General features: G+C 46.4%; 1 long non-coding RNA gene across 3 annotated transcripts; it reads left to right on the top strand.

Annotated features, from left to right (window-relative positions):
- Nucleotides 1-631: 631 nt before the first annotated feature.
- LOC142661112 (uncharacterized) lies at nucleotides 632-22460 on the top strand. Of its 3 annotated transcripts, none has more exons than XR_012850631.1 (3): nucleotides 632-1124; nucleotides 6779-6871; nucleotides 21281-22460. It is a non-coding gene; the product is annotated as an uncharacterized LOC142661112 (long non-coding RNA). The 3 variants fall into 3 exon arrangements; XR_012850632.1 differs by lacking the exon at nucleotides 632-1124 and adding an exon at nucleotides 3177-4158; XR_012850630.1 differs by lacking the exon at nucleotides 632-1124 and having other exon boundaries at nucleotides 6303-6871.
- The last annotated feature ends 639 nt before the right edge of the window (nucleotides 22461-23099 follow it).

Here is a 23099-nt window from a genome sequence, read left to right as displayed (position 1 = left end):
CAGCAAAATAAACTGAAGGAGGTGTTTTTCTTTTTCTCATCATTTCTATAGCAACTGTTGCGTGAATCACGGACAGCACACGGATGTGCGTCCCTGCGCTATCCGTGATTTTCACGCACCCATTGACTTCAGTGGGTGCATGATGCGCAAAAAACGCACAATAAGGCCTTATTCACAGGAGTGTATTTCACGTCCGTGTTACGCGCGCTAAAACAGCGGACGCCACACGGACCTATGCAAGTCAATGGGGCCATTGTCTTTTTCCAGCACTGTACACCGATGTCACACGGAACTGCAACGCAAGAAAAACGCTGCGTTTTTTACCGCCGCAAAATGCACACATTCGTGTAAATAAGGCCTAAATCTGCCACTAGTTATACAGGGACACATCCTTTTCTCTCTAGGCAGGTTTGACATTCAGGAGACTAGGAAAGCTGAGTGACAGCCCCTGTAATGGCGGCCATATTGGTGGTCACCCCGTTTTCCTCCATATAGGATATAAGTAAGAAACGGTTAAATACAATTTGTAACTAACAGATGACAGAAGACGATGACTCAAAGACTCTGATATAGCGGAGTTTTTTTTCGTGTTTTTTTTTTGAGGGGGGGTATTGACCTTGAGGGAGTGCGAATGTCAATACTCTTCCGCCTCCATTTTTTTTTTCTGCCCATGTTCTTGTTGTCGGTCGCTTTTTTATTCGCCGGTCAGGACGGTCCCAGGAGCGCGCCGTCTCTTATCAGTCTTTCTGTTTCATCCTCTCCGCGCACTGAAGACTTTCCTCTTTCTTCTCCCAACAACAGAACGGTGAATGCGCTCACAGACCGGCGCCGTTTCACTGGGGCTAGTCACCATGGCAACAAAGGTTAGAAGATACTTTGATGCTGCTACATAATTATACAATATTAAGTTATAAGAAGAGCGGATGAAAAGGTGCAGCAATTTCCTCCTGATGATACAGTAAATTATAGACACTCAGCATCTCGAGCCTTGTCTGGATAATCGGGGACCATTACCTATAATATCCAATTGTTGATATTTACGTGTTGATACCTTCTCCCATGACACCGCCATCGCCTCGTTTTGAGTAAATTACCGTGAAACACAGGGATTAAATCTCAGAGCGGTAAGTAACCCTTCTTATTTCTTTTCCGTTTTCATTTTTCTAATATATTGTTACAAAGTTTCAATTATTCAAGAACATTTCCAGATATCTAAACAAGAACTGTAAACATCTGTGTCCCATGGTGTATAATACAACTGCCAGCTACCCTGAGAAGTTAGCTACTTCCTCCCTCACCGTCTTCACTATTGAATTACACTTCCTTGTATTAAAAAAAACATTGTAACCTAAAGCCCCATGCACATGACCGTGCGTTTGCGTCCACGTACTGTCTGCCATTGCGGATAGCATAGGGAACATTCTATCCTATGGGCCAATGCAAACAGCGATTGGTTCCACAGTCCGTGCAAAAATTTTTTTTTAAAATAGGACGTCATTTTACGGGTCGCATTTGCGGTTTGGGCTCATTAAACTCAGTGCCCTCTTGTGTGTCACGGATGAGACGGTCGTGTGCATGAGGTCTTAGGGTACATTCACAAGGGGAAGTAATGGTGTGGGAGGTAGACACCCGGTACCCTTATAGCCTATAGGGTATTTACGTTACGTGTGAACTTACCCTAACTCTACAGGATTACCAGATCAGAAAAAGAGACCCCCCCCCCCCATCCCTTCATTCCTATGAGGGGAAAATTAAAGGGTAACTAAGCGTTCAACAAGCTTCTGACATGTCAGAAGTTTTGATTGGTGGGCGTCCGAGCACTGAGTCCCCCACCAATCGCTAAAACGAAGTGGCAGAAGGGCTTGGGTGAGCGCTCAGCCGCTTCGTTTCTGTTCGGCTTTTTCCGGAAATCAATGTAGCGGTGTATGGATTCAAAGTCTACGAGCCCGTACTCCGATACATCGGAAAAAGCCGAACAGAAACGAAGCGGCTGAGCGCTCACGTGACCATTTTGCCGCTTTGTTTTAGCGATTGGTGGGGGTCTCAGTGCTCGGACCCCCACCAATCAAAACATCTGACATGTCAGAAGTTTGTTGAACGTTTAGTTACCCTTTAAATGACAACTGCTCTTAGTACCAGAAAATGACGTCCAGAGAGGTCGTCAAGTTTTTCAGCCTTCCTTAGGAGTTATCTGGTGGGAGTCACACTGCGGCTAAGGCTACTATCAGGCGAGCGTGTCCGATTTGCGCGCGTAAAAAACACAGCCTTTTTCCTACATTTCTTGTCCGCGTGCATTGCATATTGGCATCAGTGTGCTTTGCGCGTGGCATGCGTTTATCACGTCCTTACAAGCGCTTCATTTTTTAAAAATATTTATTTCCCTACTTTTCTGTATATTTGATGCGTGAAACGCGCACAGCACACGGATGGTTTTCACGTATCCATTGACTTCAGTGGTCGACTAAGTGCACGAAAACGCACCTATATAGGACATGCAGTGAGTTTCACGCAACCGACATTCGCTGCATGAAAACTCCTGCATGTGTGAACGGCCCCATTGAGATCAACGGGTCCATGTGCTGTGCGTTGTTCAGTCAGTATTGAGGGTACTATTCACATTTCATGATCTGCAGCGACTAATTGTGCATGTGAATATATCAACAGCAGCTGGAATTTAAAGGGTTATTCCCAAGTTGAGTTAGATTTATTATTCAATGCATCAGAAACCTAAATAAAATTCTAAATCTAGTGTTGCAAAAATTTTTTAAAAATTACTTCCCTAACCACCTTTTTTTCCAACTAGATAATGCAGCAAGTGCTGATTATCTTTTCTAAAAGGGGGCATGAGCGGCTCGAGGTCAATCAAGGCGCTCTGCTCTGTTAGGGTACGTTCACACGGCAACGCCAAATATGTCTGAAATTACGGAGCTGTTTTCGCCAGAATTTCAGACGTTTTGACAAGTGCACACGTTTTTCACGGCGTCTTTTACAGACGTAATTGGAGTCAATGAAAAACGGCTCCAATTACGTCCCAAGAAGTGACATGCACTTCTTTGAGGCGGGCGTCTTTTTATGTAAAAAAAAAAAAGTGGTTTGGAGCCGTTTTTTCGGCCGGAATTCGGGGCGTAAAACGCCTGAATTACGTCCGTAAATAGGGCGTGTGAACATACCCTTAGTGCGCGTTCCCGACGTTGCTAGATAATCTAGCTCTAGCAGCATAGGGAGAACGATCGTCTCAACCAGGCATGGTAAGCATGTTTGAGACGACCCCTTACCCCTCTATTCCCTTTTATATCGTTTTATAGCGCCACTTTGTATTTCACGGCACCCCGCCCCTCCTCCCTGCAAACCCTCGCCACCCTTCGTAGTAACCCCCTTCACCCCTCGCAGAAAGCCATATCCCCTCCTCGTGGCACCTTCCCCCCCTGTGTGAACACCTACCTAGTAGGCAGGACCTGGAGCCGACCGCTAATAAATCCACCTGGGAGATGGCCGGGCCGGCATCTAATGTGCGTATAAACGCGTTCACGAGAACACGGACATCCTCTCCTAAGGACGGAGAGGATATCATTGCGCAGGCGCGGCCACCGCTGGAGGAAAACCGTGGTGGCCGGATCCCTAGACAACAAGGAATAAACAAAGATGCACCGAACAAGACTCTGAGAGGAAATCTCAGGAAAAGTACATCATTTAAAAAAATAAAGGTAATTACAAAAATTTATATCTTTCCATTGTTGAGCAAAATAAATAGATTTATTAAGAGGGATTAACCCTTTAAGTGCATATTCCGTGCAGGTTCGGAGTCTCTGCTATGGTTTAAGCAGCTCCTTCTCTCTCCCGCTGGTTCTTGTCTCCTGCTGGAAGATCCAGGTTATCATCTACCTGTCAGTTTATTCTGTTCAGGGACAAGCGGTGCTATACACCGAGGTCTCACACTGCTGTATATACAATGTAACATGAATGTTGGGAAGCATTTGCCGGATTTCTCTATGTAGCAGGTACAGATGGTCTGTCTGCTTCTCTCCGGGACGTATTGCACAGAGGAAACACTTCAGAATATGGAAGACGCCGTCTTTGTTCTGAGACAACTTGATAGCCGAGCGCCTGCAGGCGTGAGAAAACAAACACCGCTGGAAAACCATGTTACCTCTTCTCCAGGTCCGGAATGATATTTGTAAACAACACCAATATGGGTCCCTTCCTAGGGTGTAATGTTACAAGAGGTAAAGAGGGGGTGGGCGATAGACAACTTCGATAGTCATAAAACATATCATTTAAATGACTTCCTTGCTTAGGAGCTGCACTCATCTGACTGCTGCTCCCTCTTGCTGGGATGACACACTGATTGGCAGAAATCCCATCATTTGTGTCTTCCTAGAGATAATGGGTAACAGAAAAGACAAGTTTTCCAGCTTTAATTATGGGATAATCTGTGCTCTCTGCCCCTTTTATACAATCGTGGGACGTAAAAGACAATCTTCTAATTATTTACTATGTGGGCACAGCTGGCCATAGATATTATCAAGTGTCCATATGGTAACGTTTTTGGAATGCATAACAGTGTCAGATAGGCGTACCTTGGGCCCTTCACACACTATGATTGTAAGTGGCCCCCCTAAAACTAACCATGTGCATGTCCCTTTAATTGCATCATAGGCTTTGTTGTTATCATAGCACCCCCAGGTCATAAAAATCTATAAGGACTAATATATTATATATGACTTGGCCTAAAAAGAAATGATAAAGAGGAAAAAGCTTCAGATCCGGGACGGTCTTCTTCTGAACAAGACTGTAACTACGAGGTTAAGTCAAATATTATCCGCACTCCGGTTATATTAAAACTCCTGTTGGCTGCGCGGTCTTATCTGCGGATTCCGTACCAGGTCACTGTCTCCCCAGTCATTGCTGTGCAGGTTTGAACGTGTTAAGGGCCTTTTAGATGAGTCGATTCTCAGTCGAATAATCATTCGATTGAGCAAAAGTGATCAATCAGCCCCGGTGTAGACGCTGCAAGCGATCGAACGATTAACTGGTTGCCGACACAGGACGAGAATACTTGTTCGGAGCGGCGGGTACTTGGCGCTTCAGGACAAGTATTCTCTTCCTGCGTTACAGCCAGTGTCCGCGCGCCACGATGAGCAGGGTAACAGCTGTAATACACAGGCGCAGCCCCGCTCTATCGGCGGAGAGAAACCTCTTCTCTCCGCCATTAACCCCTTAAATGCCGCGATCAAAGCTAAAGTGAGAAGGGGGTCTCCCCTTTGATCACGTCACAGGAAATCCATGGGATGCGATCAATGGCTATACCTGGTATAAGCAGACAGCCCAGGGTCCATTGAAGGACCCCAGGGCTGTCTGACCATATTCCCTGTTAGGGCATACTGAGGTATGCACTAACAACTGCCTATGTACAATAAGTATATAGATATATGCCAGCACATTAAAGTTCAGAAATAAAAATGAAAAATTCCTTTATGGGAATAAAAAAAAAAAAGTTAAATTAATTTAAAAAAAATATTTTGTTAAATAAAAATAAATAAATAGTAAACTACACAGAAATACACATTTTATACAATAAATAGACTTTTCAAAATATAAATTCGATAACATGAAATGTACGCATATTTGGTATCGCCACGTCTGTAACAACCTGTACAATAAATGTATAATGTTATTTATGATAATCGGTGTATGGTGGTGTAAAAAAAAATAATTTGACAAAATAAAAATGTATAGAAATTAAACGATAATGTAAATGTACCAAAAAAATAGTATCTACATAAATTACAACTCGTCCCGCAAAAGAAAAAAGTGTCATACAGCTACGTCGGACAAAAAATGAAAAAGTTATAACTGCCGGGATGCAAAGAGGTAAATATTAAAAAATTCTTCGGTCCTCAAGGCCAAAATTGGCCGTGTCCTTAAGAGGTTAACGATATATCCTTCGTATACGGATGACCACATTGAGCAGCGTGCACGCGATGACCGGATTCTAATGGATAGACTATCGCCTGTTTGGTCCCCTGAAAGAATCCCTATGAGGACGAAGATTCACGTCTGATGAAGAGGTTAAGGACAGCGGTGCATTCGTGGCTCACAGCTCAGCCTAAAACATTTAATGTGGGAATACGAAAACTTGTTGACAGATGGACAAAGTGTATTGAAAAGCCGGGTCATTATGTCGAAAAATGATGTACTTGTCTTTTCTGAAAGTCGATTAAAATTAATTCTACAGCCAGAGTGCGGATAATTTTTGACTCACCCGCGTATATAAGGTGCATACATTGCATTGGCACGCCCGCCCGCGTTCTAGCACCTGAAGTGGATCATTGTCTCCTCTGCCCCCATAAGAATTGACCTGTAGTATAACGGCAGAATTTGCATTCGAGTCCAGGTGCATCAAATTCTGGACCTCGTGGGCAGGACCTTGGTCCCACTGGGGGTCTTCTGGTTCTAATGGGCCTAGAAGCCCCTGATGGGCAAAAATATTTAGATTCTAGCAAAACACTCAGTATTCATTCATGTCACAGGTCCTTTTTTTTCTTTACAAAATGTCAAATAGAAATCTTTTAAGTTTCAACAAATTACCAAATTACAGATATTTTCTCAGGGGTTGATCACTCCTGTCGGGCAAACAACCCACAATGCATTGCACTGAGATACAGGAGTCAGATAGACAGACCTTTGTGTGGTTGTCTTGCCCTGGGGCACCAACAGGATCTGCTGCTTTTTGTTATCTCCGGATTCATCTTAAAATATAAAAAATCTTCAAATATAGATAAGGACGACGGAAATCATCTGGGACATCAAGTTCATGTACAGCGTCGGGGAGATGAGGACTTCATGACAACTCTTTATTGGTCTGCCCGGGGTAAGAGACAAATAACAGATACCATCAGATTTCGTCCCTGGGTTATGATACTGAAAAGTGTTAATTTGTGTTTATCTTGTTTGCAGCTGATGATAATACTGAAACACAATTTTCATTTTGACCAGGATTAGACTGCACGCTCCGAGTAACAGGGAACCCTTTGTTTTGCCTTGGGGGTTCATGCAAAAAAAGCTATTGAAAAAAAGAATCTCAACACAGTGATGTAACAAGTTCCTGACTTACATCCTGTATTATACTCCAGAGCTGCACTCACTATTCTGCTGGTGGAGTCACTTTGTACATACATTACATTACATATCTTGTACTGAACCTGAGTTATAGCCTGTATTATACTCCAGAGCTGCACTCACTATTCTGCTGGTGGAGTCACTGTGTACATACATTACATTACATATCTTGTACTGAACCTGAGTTATAGCCTGTATTATACTCCAGAGCTGCACTCACTATTCTGCTAGTGGAGTCACTGTGTACATATATTACATTACATATCTTGTACTGAACCTGAGTTATAGCCTGTATTATACTCCAGAGCTGCACTCACTATTCTGCTAGTGGAGTCACTGTGTACATACATTACATTACATATCTTGTACTGAACCTGAGTTACATCCTGTATTATACTCCAGAGCTGCACTCACTATTCTACTGGTGGAGTCACTGTGTACATACATTACTTATCCTGTACTAATCCTGAGTTATATCCTGTATTGGACTCCAGAGCTGCACTCACTATTCTGCTGGTGGAGTCACGGTGTACATACATTACTTATCCTGTACTGATCCTGAGTTCCATCCTGTATTATTCTCCAGAGCTGCACTCACTATTCTGCTGGTAGAGTCACTGTGAATATACATTACATTACTTATCCTGTACTGATCCTGAGTTATATCCTGTATTATACTCCAGAGCTGCACTCACTATTCTGCTGGTAGAGTCACTGTGTATGTACATTACATTACTTATCCTGTACTGATCCTGAGTTACATCCTGTATTATACTCCAGAGCTGTACTCACTATTCTGCTGGTGCAGTCCAGTGGCGGATTAAGTAGACCATGGGCCCTGGGCTGTTACCCAAACTTGGGCCCCCCTTCCGCACCGCCGCCCTGCAGTAACTATTTTTAACACTACCTTTTTGGGCAACCATTAACAAATGAGTGCTACGATTCCCCTTGTCACAGGGCTGGGTCCCTACATACTGACAGGATCACACTGTGCTGGTACACATCCTCCTGACAAGGGGAATTGTCTATCATTTCTGGACTGCAGAAAGACTTTGTGAGATACAAGGATTTCCTATAATAAACATGTCAGGAGAGGTGACAGATTCTCTATAAATCTAGTGACTCACAGGTGACGACGTCTCAGATTCTAGTAGTTTATTTTCCTCTTTTCTTCTCCATCCGGTCCAGAGCTCATGACTCATTTCTCCAGAATTTGCCACTCAGATGTCTTCGGTTCCTCAACTTTTCCAACATTTCCACACCTATAAACGAAAATAAAGTTATCATGGTGCCACATACTGTGCCCCTAAATATAATAGCACCAAAAACTGCTCGCCTGAATATAATAATACCACACACTGTAAAACACCACATACACACAGCCCCCTGTACATAGTGCCACACACAGCCCCTGTAGATATTACACACCCCCATAGATAGCGCCACACACAGCCCCCTCGTAGAGAGCATTACACACAGCCCCCTGTAGATATCACACATCCCCCTCGTAGAGAGCATTACACACAGCCCCCTATAGATAGTGCCATACAGCCCCCCTGTAGAGAGCGCCACACGGCCCTCCCTATCTTGTAAATAGCGCCAAAATCCCCCCCTATAATGAGCGCCACACACATACCGCTGTGGATAGCGCTACACAGCCCCCCCTTGTATATAGTGCTACACAGCCCTCCCCCTTTGTATATAGTGTCACACAGCGCTCCCCCCTTTGTATATAGTGTCACACAGCGCTCCACCTTTGTATATAGTGTCACACAGCGCTCCCCCTTTGTATATAGTGTCACACAGCGCTCCCCCCTTTGTATATAGTGTCACACAGCGCTCCCCCCTTTGTATATAGTGCTAGCGACGCCACCGGTCATATGGGGGCCCATGCGATCATATGCGGTTCGGCCGGCCATGGGCTCGAACCGCCCTAATGATAATCCGCCATTGGTGCAGTCACTGTGTACATACATTACATTACTTATCCTGTACTGATCCTGAGTTACATCCTGTATTATACTCCAGAGCTGTACTCACTATTCTGCTGGTGCAGTCACTGTATACATACATTACTTATCCTGTACTGATCCTGAGTTACATCTTGTATTATACTCCAGAGCTGCACTCACTATTCTGCTGGTGCAGTCACTGTGTAAATACATTACATTACTTATCCTGTACTGATCCTGAGTTACATCTTGTATAATACAGCAGCACTGCACTCACTATTCTGATTGTATTGTGAGTGCAGCTCCGGAGTATATTACAGGATGTAACTAAGGATCAGTACAGGATAAGTAATGTTATGTATTTGTAAAATAACTCAACTCTTTGTAGATTACAAGAGGTGGACATACCTTTAAAAAGTCTAGTCTAAACAAGATAAAATAATATACAAATACAATTTATTACATGTGTGAACATGCATGGCTGTTTTTCATAAAATTTTGAAATAAAATGTACACATTGAGGCCTCATGCACACGGCCGTGCCTGTAATCACGGCCCGGGATTGTGAGCACGGCCGGCCGCCGACTGCCGCGGGCCGCATTTTCGTGCCGTGGTCCCATACAAAGTATATTGAGAGATATACTTTTGCTCGAGGCCGTTGCACAAGGCGATAAACATTGTTACAGCAAAAGTGGAAAGAGCAATATTGTTGCGACAAAGGAATGCTGGGTGTTGTAGCTCCACAACAGCTATACATTTAGGACTAATCACGGCCCGCGATTGCGAGAACGGCCGGTCGCCCACTGCCGTGGGACGCATTTTCGTGCCGTGCTCCCATACAAAGTATGGGAGCACGGCCCATAAAAAACGAAAAGTAGGACATGCTCCATAATTCCCGGCACGGTTCTACGGCACGGAAACCCTTCTGTAGTGATACGGAAAGGTGTCAGCGACCAATAAAACCGGGCGGGTCCGCAATTACGGAGTTTCTTTACGGTCGTGTGTATGGGGCCTTATAGTAGAGATGTGATCAAGTCCCAGGATGCAGTGATGGCAACCAGAACGAAAACCTCCATTCTTTACACTGCAGGCTGCAATCAAAGAAATGCAAAACAGAAGCAAGACTTATATTACATAGTGACATTTTTCACTGGTAGCTGCACTGGGGAGTCACCCATGCATTGCAGAGCAGCACAACCCTGTTGCTCTTGTAGCCTCTTGCACATGTTTAGCCAGTGAATGCAGTGCAACAAAATAAAAAACTCTCCAGACCGGGCTAGACTTGGGATTTTATCTTGCATCTAGATCAGATAAATATTCCTCCTTACCTATAGAAATATGTCGTTTACAGAAATGTGCGTCAGACAATTCAAGTATGAAGATGACCCTCTTAGGGGGTCCCCCTCGCTGTGCTCCACAATGGAAATGATAAAGACAACTCTGCGTTATCAATAGGATTTCTGGTGCTTTTTTTGTTGAGTATTGGATACTGAACGTCGTCTTCTTCTCCGGGTCTTTTGTTCTGGCTGTCGAGATATGCAGCTCCCTTTGTTCCAAGACGATGTGATTTATAATGAAAATGAGTAGATAATTATGTTACTTGTCAGGTATCTCTCTGCTCACATAAACCACTGTTTGCTTTTCATACAACCGTATAGAGTATAGATATAATTGTATCCAATTGCCCAATGCCATTACATCGACAATGTAATCAAATGATATCTTAGTAATTGCTCACATGGGTGCAGAAATACTGTGAGGCTCTTTACACGTGACGGTAAATGCGTTGGAAGCAGCTACTCGGTGAACTTAATATGTCCAACCTATTAAATGCAAAGTGCAGCTGTGTCCCCTCCAAGACCCCCTCCTGTATCAAAGTGCAATGTTAATTATAGTAAATGTTCACCTCTGAACAGCATTTTACAGTTTAAGTATAGAACTAATCTTCTTTGTAAATACATGACATTTCTTATCATGAATGTACACAGGGACTCCACCAGCAGAATAGTGAGTGCAGCTCTGGAGTATAATACAGGAGGTAACTCAGGATCAGTACAGGATAAGTAATGTAATGTATGTACACAGTGACTCCACCAGCAGAATAGTGAGTGCAGCTCTGGAGTATAATACAGGATGTAACTCCGGATCAGTACAGGATAAGTAATGTAATGTAATGTACACAGTGACTCCACCAGCAGAATAGAGAGTGCAGCTCTGGAGTATAATACAGGCTGTAAGTCAGGATCAGTACGGGATAAGTAATGTAGTGTATGTACAAAGTGACTCCACCAGCAGAATAGTGAGTGCAGCTCTGGAGTATAATACAGGATGTAACTCAGGATCAGTACAGGATAAGTAATGTCATGTATGTACACAGGGACTCCACCAGCAGAATAGTGAGTGCAGCTCTGGAGTATAATACAGGAGGTAACTCAGGATCAGTACAGGATAAGTAATGTAATGTATGTACACAGTGACTCCACCAGCAGAATAGTGAGTGCAGCTCTGGAGTATAATACAGGATGTAACTCCGGATCAGTACAGGATAAGTAATGTAATGTAATGTACACAGTGACTCCACCAGCAGAATAGAGAGTGCAGCTCTGGAGTATAATACAGGCTGTAAGTCAGGATCAGTACGGGATAAGTAATGTAGTGTATGTACAAAGTGACTCCACCAGCAGAATAGTGAGTGCAGCTCTGGAGTATAATACAGGATATAACTCAGGATCAGTACAGGATAAGTAATGTAATGTATGTACACAGTGACTCCACCAGCAGAATAGTGAGTACAGCTCTGGAGTATAATACAGGATGTAACTCAGGATCAGTACAGGATAAGTAATGTAATGTATGCACACAGTGACTTCACCAGCAGAATAGTGAGTGCAGTTCTGGAGATAATACAGGAGGTAACTCAGGATCAGTACAGGATAAGTAATGTAATGTATGCACACAGTGACTTCACCAGCAGAATAGTGAGTGCAGCTCTGGAGTATAATACAGGATGTAACTCAGGATCAGTACAGGATAAGTAATGTAATGTATGTACACAGTGACTCCACCAGCAGAATAGTGAGTGCAGCTCTGGAGCAGAATACAGGATATAACTCAGGATCAGTACAGGATAAGTAATGTAATGTATGTACACAGTGACTCCACCAGCAGAATAGTGAGTGCAGCTCTGGAGTATAATACAGGATGTAACTCAGGATCAGTAATGTATGTACACAGTGACCCCAGCAGCAGAATAGTGAGTGCAGCTCTGGAGTGGGTGGAGTAGGACGTGTGGAGAGAGCTGCTGAGACTACCGTGCAGGCCTTGGATCCAGGGACTTTCCTTATTCTATCTGCCCAGGCCTCATACCATCTGCCTGGGCTTGGAAAGTACCCTGAGGGGGGTTCCATCCTAGGATGGAGCCTCAGACCTCTACCTCCCGGAGCATGCCAGCGGGGGGTAGAGGGTCATCCCAGCTGGCTGGGAATATGCAAACGGTCGCGGGGGTGAGGAGATCATCTCGGGGCAAGGCTGTCCTGGCTCCCCCTGAGGCTGGAACCCTGGATAAGGGTATGGAGACGCGGTCCGGCAGGGTGATCCAGGTGTTGTCGTCTGGAGAAGGACCAGCACCGTCCGGACATTTGGATGACGGTCGTGTGGAGGAATGGGGACAGCTGAGGACCGGAGAGACGGTGGAGAACTTCAGCTCCCGTCTGGCTACGCGGTTGGAGGAGTATCGGGACCTCAGGAAGTCGCTGCAACGGCTCCGTGCGGACTTGGCGGTCGCCAGAGGAAGGGCTGCAAAATGCACAGGAGGTAAGAGGTCCCGATACCTTTTAAATGTGAAATCCTTGTTGGAGGAAATAAAAGAAGTGGAAGAGAGACGTGAGGAGATTTTGGCAGGCGGAGGGGTGTTTGGTGAAAAATTAAAAAATGAAGAGAGGTTTGCCGAGATGGCAGCACCTATAAAAATAGAAAGTGTGGAGGAAGATACAGCAAAGGAAAATGTGGGGGAGAAAATGGAGCATGAGAATGTAAAGTCCAGAGAATGCTCAGATTCTGAGGCACCCAGGAGCAGTGAGGAGGAGGAGGGTGGACTCACAGCTGGGAGAAATCAAGAGTGTTTTGAAACTGACAGTGAGCGGCCTCCAGGATTACTCACTCAGATCCGTAATGTGGAGTCGCCGGTATCCTTCCAGGGATTTTGTTTCGGTGCGGAGTTACCCGCAGAGGAGGAAAAGCAAAAGAAAAAAAAATTTAAGAAGAAAAAAAAGGAAAAAGGAAAAAAAATCTGCTAAAGGTTCATTTAAAATGGTGTATACAGCAAGATCCTTCCTGTGCTCTGAGCCAGATGAAAGTCAGGATCAGGGCGCAGGTCCCGCAAGACCCCCAGCTCAAGCCTCTGCAGTGGGGCTGGAGCGGGAATGCGGGGAGAGTGTTACGGGTCCGGCATTAGAACACGTGGTGGTCAAAATGGCGCCGGACGCCAACCCCTGCAAAGGGGGCGGTACTGGTGGCCTGGTGACGCCAGGGGGTGTGTCCCCGTGTCCGGTTAATGGCGAGCCCGGGAAACTGGTCTCTGATGCGAGTCAGCGGTCTGGAGAACGGGTAAACCAGAAACCGGATGTGGTGTCTGAAAGCCGGAAGTCTGTCGGTGTCGCAGTAAAGCCGTCAGACGTTCCGGACAAGGGCGGTCACAGAGGGGGCTCCGGCTCTGTTGGCCACTCCTCTGTGGGAGGGGGGAGTGGTCCGGCGCCGGAGGCGGCTCCAGTGACATCAGTGGCTCCTTCGTCCGCATCACTGAAAAGTGGTGTAGGCGAGAAGGGGGCTGCTGGCGTCGGGGGCGGCGGTGGCCCCTTTCCCAAAAATGTTCCGCACATAGAAAAGATGGAGGTTAATGAGGCGGAGGGCACAGCGGGGACACCGCTTATAACATCTGGTGGCGTCCCTGCAAAGGTGCCTGATGATGCGGAGACTGAAGCAGTGTCTACCCACACAAAATGTACAGGAAAAATACATAACATAGGACCAGGCCTGGCCAGAAGGATGACTGCAGGGGGACCTGGTGGGTTAAATAAAAAAGTTGCGGCTGTGGATGTGGGAACTGCTGGGGGTATGCAGGTGTCTGTAAATAAAGTTGCTGGAGTGTCTGCTGGTAATGGGGTGTTGAGTGCTGTGTCTGTGGGTGGTGGGGATGGGGTATCAACCAGGGGCAATGGGCCTGGCGCTCCTCTTGCTGTGACATCCGGCAGGTCTTATGCTGGTGTGGCAGCGGGGGGACAGCGGGCCCACCCATCTTCATCCTCAAGGTCCGGGGACGGTAACTTGCAACAACGTCTCTTGGACGCTTTAAGAGAGGGAAAGCAAACCCTAACCATAGGGGGAGTGCAGAAGGACCTGTCTTTCTGGATAGACAGATATGGTCTAAATGCCTTCCGAGAGCAACGAGGAGATCAGTGGTCGCTCCCAACAGCCGGGCAGGCTGTAGCCAGGAGGAATGTGGTCCGTCTCCGGTGGCGTGGCAATGATGCGTGCCCTCCCAGAAAGAGGGTGGTGGAGCTGCTGCTGGGGATGGGCTTCAAGGCGAGTGACATCTTTGCCTTGATACATCCTCATGGCTCGGTCGAGTTTGACATCAGCTTTGTTCACCTAGGGGGCCTTGAGGTCTTCTGGGGGAACTACGAGCTGATGAAGGACGAGCCTGGCTGGCGAGACTTTGCTGCACAAGCAATTTCTCGCCAAAGTGGTCCCAAGAGAGTGACCGTTCTTACCCGTAATGAGTCACTCTCTTGTATTGATATCATGACCTGGTTGGGAAGGTACGGAGAGGTAGTAGAGATGCCACGGAAGAACATGGATGAGTTTGGCATCTGGTCAGGGGCCTGGACGTTCATGGTTAAATTAAAGCGTCTGGGACAGACGGTGTCCCACATACCATCGTCTGCTTTCCTGGGAAGAGATCGGATCCTTGTCTTCTACCAGGGGCAGCCGAAGTTGTGTCACCGGTGTGGCGACCCCTCACATTTGAGTGCAGGCTGCAAGGTGCAGAAGTGTGCTCATTGTGGGGGGATTGGTCATCTAGCCGCATCGTGTGACCGTATTCGGTGCAACCTGTGTGGTGACTTAGGTCACCCGTTCAGTCGGTGTCCTCGCTCTGTTGTCAATGCTTGTTCCAAACCTGCGGAGGATGAAAGGAGGGAGGCCTCCGTGGGTGAGGGTGCGGGCAGGGACGATGGGGCACAGGGGCAAGGGAAGAATGCAAAGAAGGGTCCCCCTTCTCGCCAGAGAAGGGCGGAGAAGCGAAGGAAGGAGAGGATTTGGAGGGCGCTCCAGGAAACTGGGACAACCTCTGATTCGGATCTGGATGCCCCCCCTGAATCTGATGCCCCTGGGGAGGCCGAATTGAATGGGGAGATGAGGAGGATCCAAAGGGAGCAGAGGGCTGAGGACTCTCAGTCCTCCCACTATGAAAGTGTGGGAGAGGAAGAGAGGACTCAGCCTACAGCAAAAGGGACACCGGGCAAAACCCAAGGGCCAAATACATCTGGCCCCGCCCTGGCCCAGGAAGGTAAATCCTGTACCCCCCTGGTGCGCTCTACTGATCGATACCATGCTCTCGTGGACATTCCAGCCTCTCATACTAAGAGGGAGGGCATGGTAGGGCACCCTAGAGTCGTTGAGCCTCCCCTGCTGCAGGGGCCGTTGCCCCCAGAGGGGGAGGTTGACCCGGTACTTGGGGATGAAGATGGGAATAGGGTGGTGAATATGGACTCCTCAGTTTGCAAGAAGCGAGGCAAAGAAGGGGGGTCCTCATCAGATAGAGGGGGGGGGTGGGAAGAAGAAAGCCGTCTAACTCAAACATCCATGATGGCGGCACCCACTCCGTTGACGCTGGCATCAATTAACGTTGCCAGCATTAAGTCAGATAGGGCGAGATTTGCAGCCTTTGATTTTCTTGGCCGAGTTGAAGCCGACATTTTGTTTTTGCAGGAGACCAGGCTGTCACTTTTGGCAGACGTCGTTAAATCTAGGAGGGAGTGGCGACGCGGGCCCTCCTACTGGTCTCTTGCGGCTGAGCCCTATAGCGGAGTGGCGGTCCTTTTCACCGCACCGGTAACATGCCGACGGATGATTGAGTTAGAAATGGGGAGGTGCTTGATCTTAGATGTCCTCATGAGGGGACAGGAATTAAGACTAATCAATATATACGGACCCCAGAGCAAATGGGACCGTAAAAGTCTCTTCATGAGGATTAAGCCTTTCCTTTTTTCAGGTCGACAAGTTATCTTTGGAGGGGACTTCAATACTGTCATGAGACCCCGAGATAGAGGAGGTTCCGGAGATAAAAAATTGACCTACGATAGTGTAGCATTAAAAAATATAGTTAGCGATGCTCGCCTGGTGGATATCCACATCAGGCATACCCCAGGCCACTCGGGTTTCACCTATCGTAGAGGTAGTTGTAGGTCTAGGATAGACAGGTTTTTTTTGAAGGAGGAAGCCATCTCTTCACCAGTGTCCGTTGTTGAGGTGGAGTTCTCCGATCACTGTATGATTATTTTCTCTTTGAACATTGCAGAGTCCCTCCAGATGGGAAGAGGTATATGGAGGCTGAATTCTACTCTCTTGGAAGAAGCGGAGATAAGACAGGCCTTTGAGGATTTTCTTCAGAGCCAGGTACCTTTGTTGGATCTCAGTGGTACTAAGTCTGAGTGGTGGGAGTTGTTTAAAGTCCGGGTGGCAGGATTTTTCCGCAGGCTCTCGAGCCTCAGGTCCATGAGTAGGTACCGCCTATATCAGGAACTGAGGAGGAAACTCGAACATCTGGTCTCAACCGGGGGTAGTGGGGAGGAGATCTCCGTGGTGAAAGCTTTGCTCAGGAGGTGTCAGTATGATAGGCACACATCTTTAGTTCTTGAGAGGGATTTCGGGAGGTACCGCTCGCCCGACCCCTACAGGAACTGTAAGATGTCAGTGAGTCGTAAGGTTGTGACAGGACTGATTGATAGTACAGGATCTCTGAAGAGATCCAAATCAGGGATCTTGGAGGTCGTCAGATCCTTCTACTCGCACCTCTTGGGGAAGCAAGATCCAAACCGAGACGAGATGTCGGCTTTCCTGGCTGAAACCATCCCTGAGCCAGGGGTAGACCCCTCTCTCGGTGTTTTGATAGATTCGATCAAGGAAGAGGAAGTGGGATTGGCGATTGATGGGCTTGCCCTCAAAAAATCGCCAGGGCCGGATGGCTTAACATCCGAGTTTTATAAGACTTTTAAAGGAACCCTAGTTCCCCTCTTGACTGAGGTGTTTAATGAGTGCCTTTCCTCGGGTACTTTGTCAATGTCAATGAGGAGGTCGGCCTTGATCATTTTATCGAAGGGTAAAGACTCGACCCGTATTGAGAATTGGCGTCCCATAGCGCTGCTCAATACGGACAGAAAGGTTCTTGCAAAGGTGCTGTTTAATCGGCTGGTGAAGTTTGCATCCCGGCTCCTTTCGCCTGTCCAGCATTGCTCTGTTCCAGGCCGCAGCACATTTAGTGCTGTCCTCAGTGTCAGAGAGGCAGTGGAGCAGGGAAATTCTGGTCGGTGGGAGGGGTACATCCTGTCCTTGGACCAGGCCAAGGCTTTTGACCGGGTGGACCACGAGTACCTCTGGTCGGTCCTTCTGAGGTACGGCCTACCGGGGGGGTTTGTCAATTGGCTACAGACCTTATACACTGGGGCTGAGACTTTTGCGCTGGTGAACGGTTGGGTTGGAACCCCCTTTGAGGTTGGGTCTGGTGTCCGCCAGGGTTGTCCCTTGAGCCCTTTGCTATATGCATTCGCAATTGATCCTTTTCTTAAAAGGATCGATCGTGGGCCATTGGCGGGAGTCGGGGCCGGCCTGGAGGGGCCAGAGGCCACTCAGAGGGTGGTTGCGTACGCAGACGACGTCTCCATTTTTGTCTCCTCGAGAGGGGAGGCAGAGTGGGTGATGTCGGAAGTGGAGCGTTACGCATTGGCATCTGGGTCCAAGATCAACCGGGATAAGTGCAAAAGTCTCTGGCTGGGAGGAGGAGATCCTGGTTTTGATCTCCCGGACACCCTTCCAGAGCCTCAGGGGTCTGCTAAGATCTTAGGAGTCGAATTTGGCCCGGGTGATTACCCCAAGAAGAACTGGGAGGATAGGCTGAATCTAGTTGCCCAGAAGGTCGACCAATGGAAGGGTTGGTCCTTAACCCTGAGGGAAAGGGTTCACTTGGCCAAGGCCTACCTGGTGCCCATGTTGCTTTACCTGGGCAGTGTGTGCATCTTGCCAGAACCTCTCTGGACTCGGGTCTATAGCCTGTTCTTCCAGCTGTTATGGGGGAACAGGCTCAACCTAATCAAGAGGGAGGTTACTTACCTACCAAGGACACTAGGCGGGTTAGGTATGGTTAACCCGGTGGTGTTCCTAGTGAACACCTTTGTTAAGATCAACCTGGCAAACCTCTGGCAAGAGAGGGCTCCTTGGTGGATATCCTCCTGCAGGGGGTGGTTTCGGCCTTTCTTCCAGGAATGGGAGAGAGGAGGGCAAGTGAAAGACCTGCGTACACCTCACGGACATCTCCCGGCTTATGCCACCCTGGCGCTGAAGATTGTTCGCCGGTGGGGTCTGGAGGTGTGGGAGATCAGGACCATGTCGAGAAAATTTCTTGACAGGAGGGTCCTGATGACCCACTTCCAGAAGCCCCTGGCGCTCAAAGACTGCCCAAGTAGTGACCTCGGGGTGGGATTAAAACTTTTAAATTCAGCGAGGATTCCCCAGAAGTTTTGGGATCTGGCTTGGCGTTGCTTCCATGGGAGACTGTATGTGAGGGACAATCTAAAGTGCAGAAGCTCTGATGATCGGGATTGCCCCCGGGAGGAGTGTGGCGGAGTGCTGGAAAGCATGGAGCATTTCCTGCTTCATTGCCCTTTCAATACAGAGGTATACAAAAGGGTGGGAGCCTCCATTGGTTGGCCAGGCCTAACCAGCCTCTCCTATGCTGGGTGGGCCTATGGAGTGTTCGGAGACCTCGGTGGTAGGGACCATTGCACCTTGTTTCTAGTCAGTATAGTGGTCAGGCACTTTATGTGGAATGCACGATGTCTAGTTTCTACCCAGAAGAAAATCCTCCTAGTGGATGAGGTTGTTAGCAATATCATGGGTGACCTGGTGAAGGTGCATTCTTTGGAGGTTGGCAGATTGGGAGCATCCAAAGCCTCTCGTCTTTGGAGGGGCTTTTCCTTTTGGGTGCCTTAATGTGTCTGCCTTCATGAGGGAGGGGGAGTCGTCACCGGTGCTCAACTGGAGGTGGGGGTCTGCGTTCCGCTGAGGCACCAATAAAAAATATAGCGATAGGACTCGGAATAAGGGAAAGGTGAGGGTCAGCATAGGGTCAGCTTTCAATAGGGTCAAGAAAGGGTTAGTAATAGGGTAAGGAGATAGGGCAAGCGATAGGGAGGGTGCAGCGGTGGACGTGGTACCTTGGCCTCTGGGGGGGTGCTGGGGGGGGCTTTCCCTTCTCTCTATCTGGTGATGGGCTAGGTAAGCACTGGAAGATTTTTGTTTTGTTTAGGATTGAAATGGCAGGAAAAAGGTTTACAAGCGACCGAACTTGGTGCTTTCGGGTACGGTGTATTTTGTATATGGTTTGGTATTTGGACAGGTTGGTGACGTGTATTGTATTATAATGTAGAAATGTTGTTAGAATAGGGATAGACTTAAGGGGGTTAATAGATAGGTTGGGAGGGGGTCGGGGGTGGGGGGTTTGTCTGACCCAGCCCCGGACTATGCGGACATGGGAGGACATGGGGCGGGGGGCTGGGCTGGGGTGTTGGGTGTGGTGGTGGGGGCCAGCATCTGGACTATGCGGACGTGAGAGGACATGAGGCGAGATGCTGGCTGGGGTGGTGGAGTTTAGGTAAGAAGGGTAAGGTTAGGGAAAGTCAGGAGGTGTATAGTGTGATTAAAAAATATATATATATAAAAAAAAAAAAAAAAGGATAAAAAAATAAAAATAAAAAAAAAAAAAAAAAAATTGGGATTAGTATTATTATATTTTGGATTTTTGGGGTTATTATTATTATTATTTTATTATTATTATGTTGTTGTTTTATTATTATTATCATCATTATTATGTTGTTTCTTTAGGCCCTTGGTTGACGCGGGTCGGGGGATTTTCTGTTGGTACTTTGGATTACGTTTATATGATGTTTGTATATATTCTAGTTATTGTTTAGTTTCGGATGAAGTGTAGATGTAAGTATATAAGAGTGGGGTGTATGTGGCCGGGACTGGTATCGTTTTCTCTTCTCATATACAGAGATGTATATAAGAAAATTTGTTTATAAGAATTGGGTTGTGACTTTTTGGTTATATGGAATTAGTTATGTATTTGTTTTTCAGTTTATGTTTTGTAAATTTATATAAAATAAAGAGATACAGGATGTAACTCAGGATCAGTACAGGATAAGTAATGTAATGTAATGTACACAGTGACTCCACCAGCAGAATAGAGAGTGCAGCTCTGGAGTATAATACAGGCTGTAACTCAGGATCAGTACGGGATAAGTAATGTAGTGTATGTACAAAGTGACTCCACCAGCAGAATAGTGAGTGCAGCTCTGGAGTATAATACAGGATATAACTCAGGATCAGTACAGGATAAGTAATGTAATGTATGTACACAGTGACTCCACCAGCAGAATAGTGAGTGCAGCTCTGGAGTATAATACAGGATGTAACTCAGGATCAGTACAGGATAAGTAATGTAATGTATGTACACAGTGACTCCACCAGCAGAATAGTGAGTGCATATCTGGAGTATAATACAGGATATAACTCAGGATCAGTACAGGATAAGTAATATAATATATTTACCCAGTGACTGATGGCAGCTTCTGTGGAGTGAGCAGAGCATCGCACGTCTATACTGTAAGATGATTTGTTATAAAAGGTTATTATTTGTTAATATTATTACTATTATTTTCTGAAAAATGTATATTACGCAATCAATAAGTAAATTTTGCAAAGCAAAAATGGAATGTTTTCAAAGCTAAAAATGACACCTGGTCCATAGACGGACAACAGAGAATATTGTATAGAGCGCAGTTACGAAAACAGAGCAGTCATTTCAAAGATGCAGCCATATTAATATAATAGGGAGTTATTATCCTTTATTTGATTCTGTTTCTTTTATGTTATAGAAATAATGCATGGTCATTATGGAGAAGAATGCATATGGGGAGCCCAGCGCCCAGATTTCCAGGGACAGAGTGGAGTAGTCAGAGAGACAGCATCTTGCAAATGTAAATCATATCAAGAACCGAGACAAACAATGAGGATCCTAAACAATGTAACCTGATGGGCTGCAATGTACGGTCAATGGTTTCGATGGTTATTTTCCTTTAAGAATATAGAAATAAGAGGACTTCAGTACAAGTTGTCTGATGCTCGTGTATTGTCATCTCCGCCCTTAGAAACCTCATTACGCTGTATAAATCCTGTTAGTGCTCTGCACCTCTTATTATTAAATTACATGTAGATCTTCTCTGCAGGAAAAGCTTTTAATTCATAGACACTCATGGGCTTTCTATTAGATGCTCTGACGCTGGACGGAGCATGGAGAGTATATTCCTGAGCAGTAAATACAATATTGTATGTTAAGGGTCACTTAAAGGGACTGTCCCAAATATCACTTGTCAAACATGTCAATAGGACAGATCATTAATAGCCGGAGATGATCATTCACTACCATTACGAGGCTTCACACAATGATATGTCAGCTAGTAAACATCCTGCATAAAAATACAAATTAGCCGGGGGGGAAATCCTGAAGTTCCTGCATTCTCTTCCCTGATCCGGTGCCGTTTATGGTACAAGGGTGGAGCCAGTTCCGGCAATCCGGTTGTTGAAATTCCAACCAGATGACAGAATCGGGAGAAGAAGAACCCCGACCCATCCCCTCATCTCATTACATTTACACGATGTGCATCCATGTGCTGTCCGTGTTTTTCACGCACATATTGACTTCAACGGACGGCTAGGTGCGTGAAAACTAACGCATGTGTGAATAGTCCCAATGAAAGCAATGGATCCGTGTATTGTGCGTTGTTTCTTCGCACAGCACATGGATGAGATTCATGCTCGTCTGAATGAGCCCTTCGTTTTTGGGTTTCGTGTAACATTATTGCATTGCCCCCATGAGACCTTTTAGCGCAGCGTACCATCAATAGAATTCCTTACTTGACCTGACCTATTGCCCGCATCATGTGTCATGGATCGGTTAATACTTCGCGTTTTAGGGGTGTATTTCCCCGTTATCTTCACATAGTACTATATTGATATATATTTTTTTGATAAATAAAGCTACACACAATTTTCATATTCGCACTTTTATACTTGCAGGATATAGTTAGACTTCGGCCATGTGTTGTGTCATGTTTTAAGGACGTTTTGTAGGTTCACTATATGGCAGCAGTAGTTGAACATTGTATTGAGAGTATTGTATTGGGGTAATTATTGGGCATTGTAAGGCACTAATGACCATATTGCAGTGAGATATGACTTTTAGGACAGTGTTTTGTTTTATATGATGTATTAGAGCAGGTACAATTTGCCACTGCCTTAGTTGCCCAGGTAGATAACCTGAAACTACCAAACCAATGGGCAACAGGAACTGGAACACCAAACCACGGGTCACCAGAAACTGGAACACCAAACCACGGGTCACCAGAAACTGGAACAACAAACCACTGGGCACCAGAAACAGAAAAACCAAACCACTGTGCACCAGAAAAAGCAAACCACTGGGCACCAGGGACAGGAACACCAAACCACTGGGCGCCAGGGACAGGAACACCAAAACACTGGGCGCCAGGGACAGGAACACCAAACCACTGGGCATCAGGGACTGGTTCACCCAACCACTGGGCACCAGAGACTGGCTCACCAAACCACTGGGCACCAGAGACTGGCTCACCAAACCACTGGGCACCAGAGACTGGCTCACCAAACCACTGGGCA

The sequence above is a fragment of the Rhinoderma darwinii genome, chromosome 9 (assembly GCF_050947455.1).
Source record: "Rhinoderma darwinii isolate aRhiDar2 chromosome 9, aRhiDar2.hap1, whole genome shotgun sequence".
NCBI lineage: Eukaryota > Metazoa > Chordata > Amphibia > Anura > Rhinodermatidae > Rhinoderma > Rhinoderma darwinii.
The sequence above is the reverse complement of the archived record's forward strand: the minus strand, read 5'-3'. Positions and strand labels throughout refer to the sequence as shown.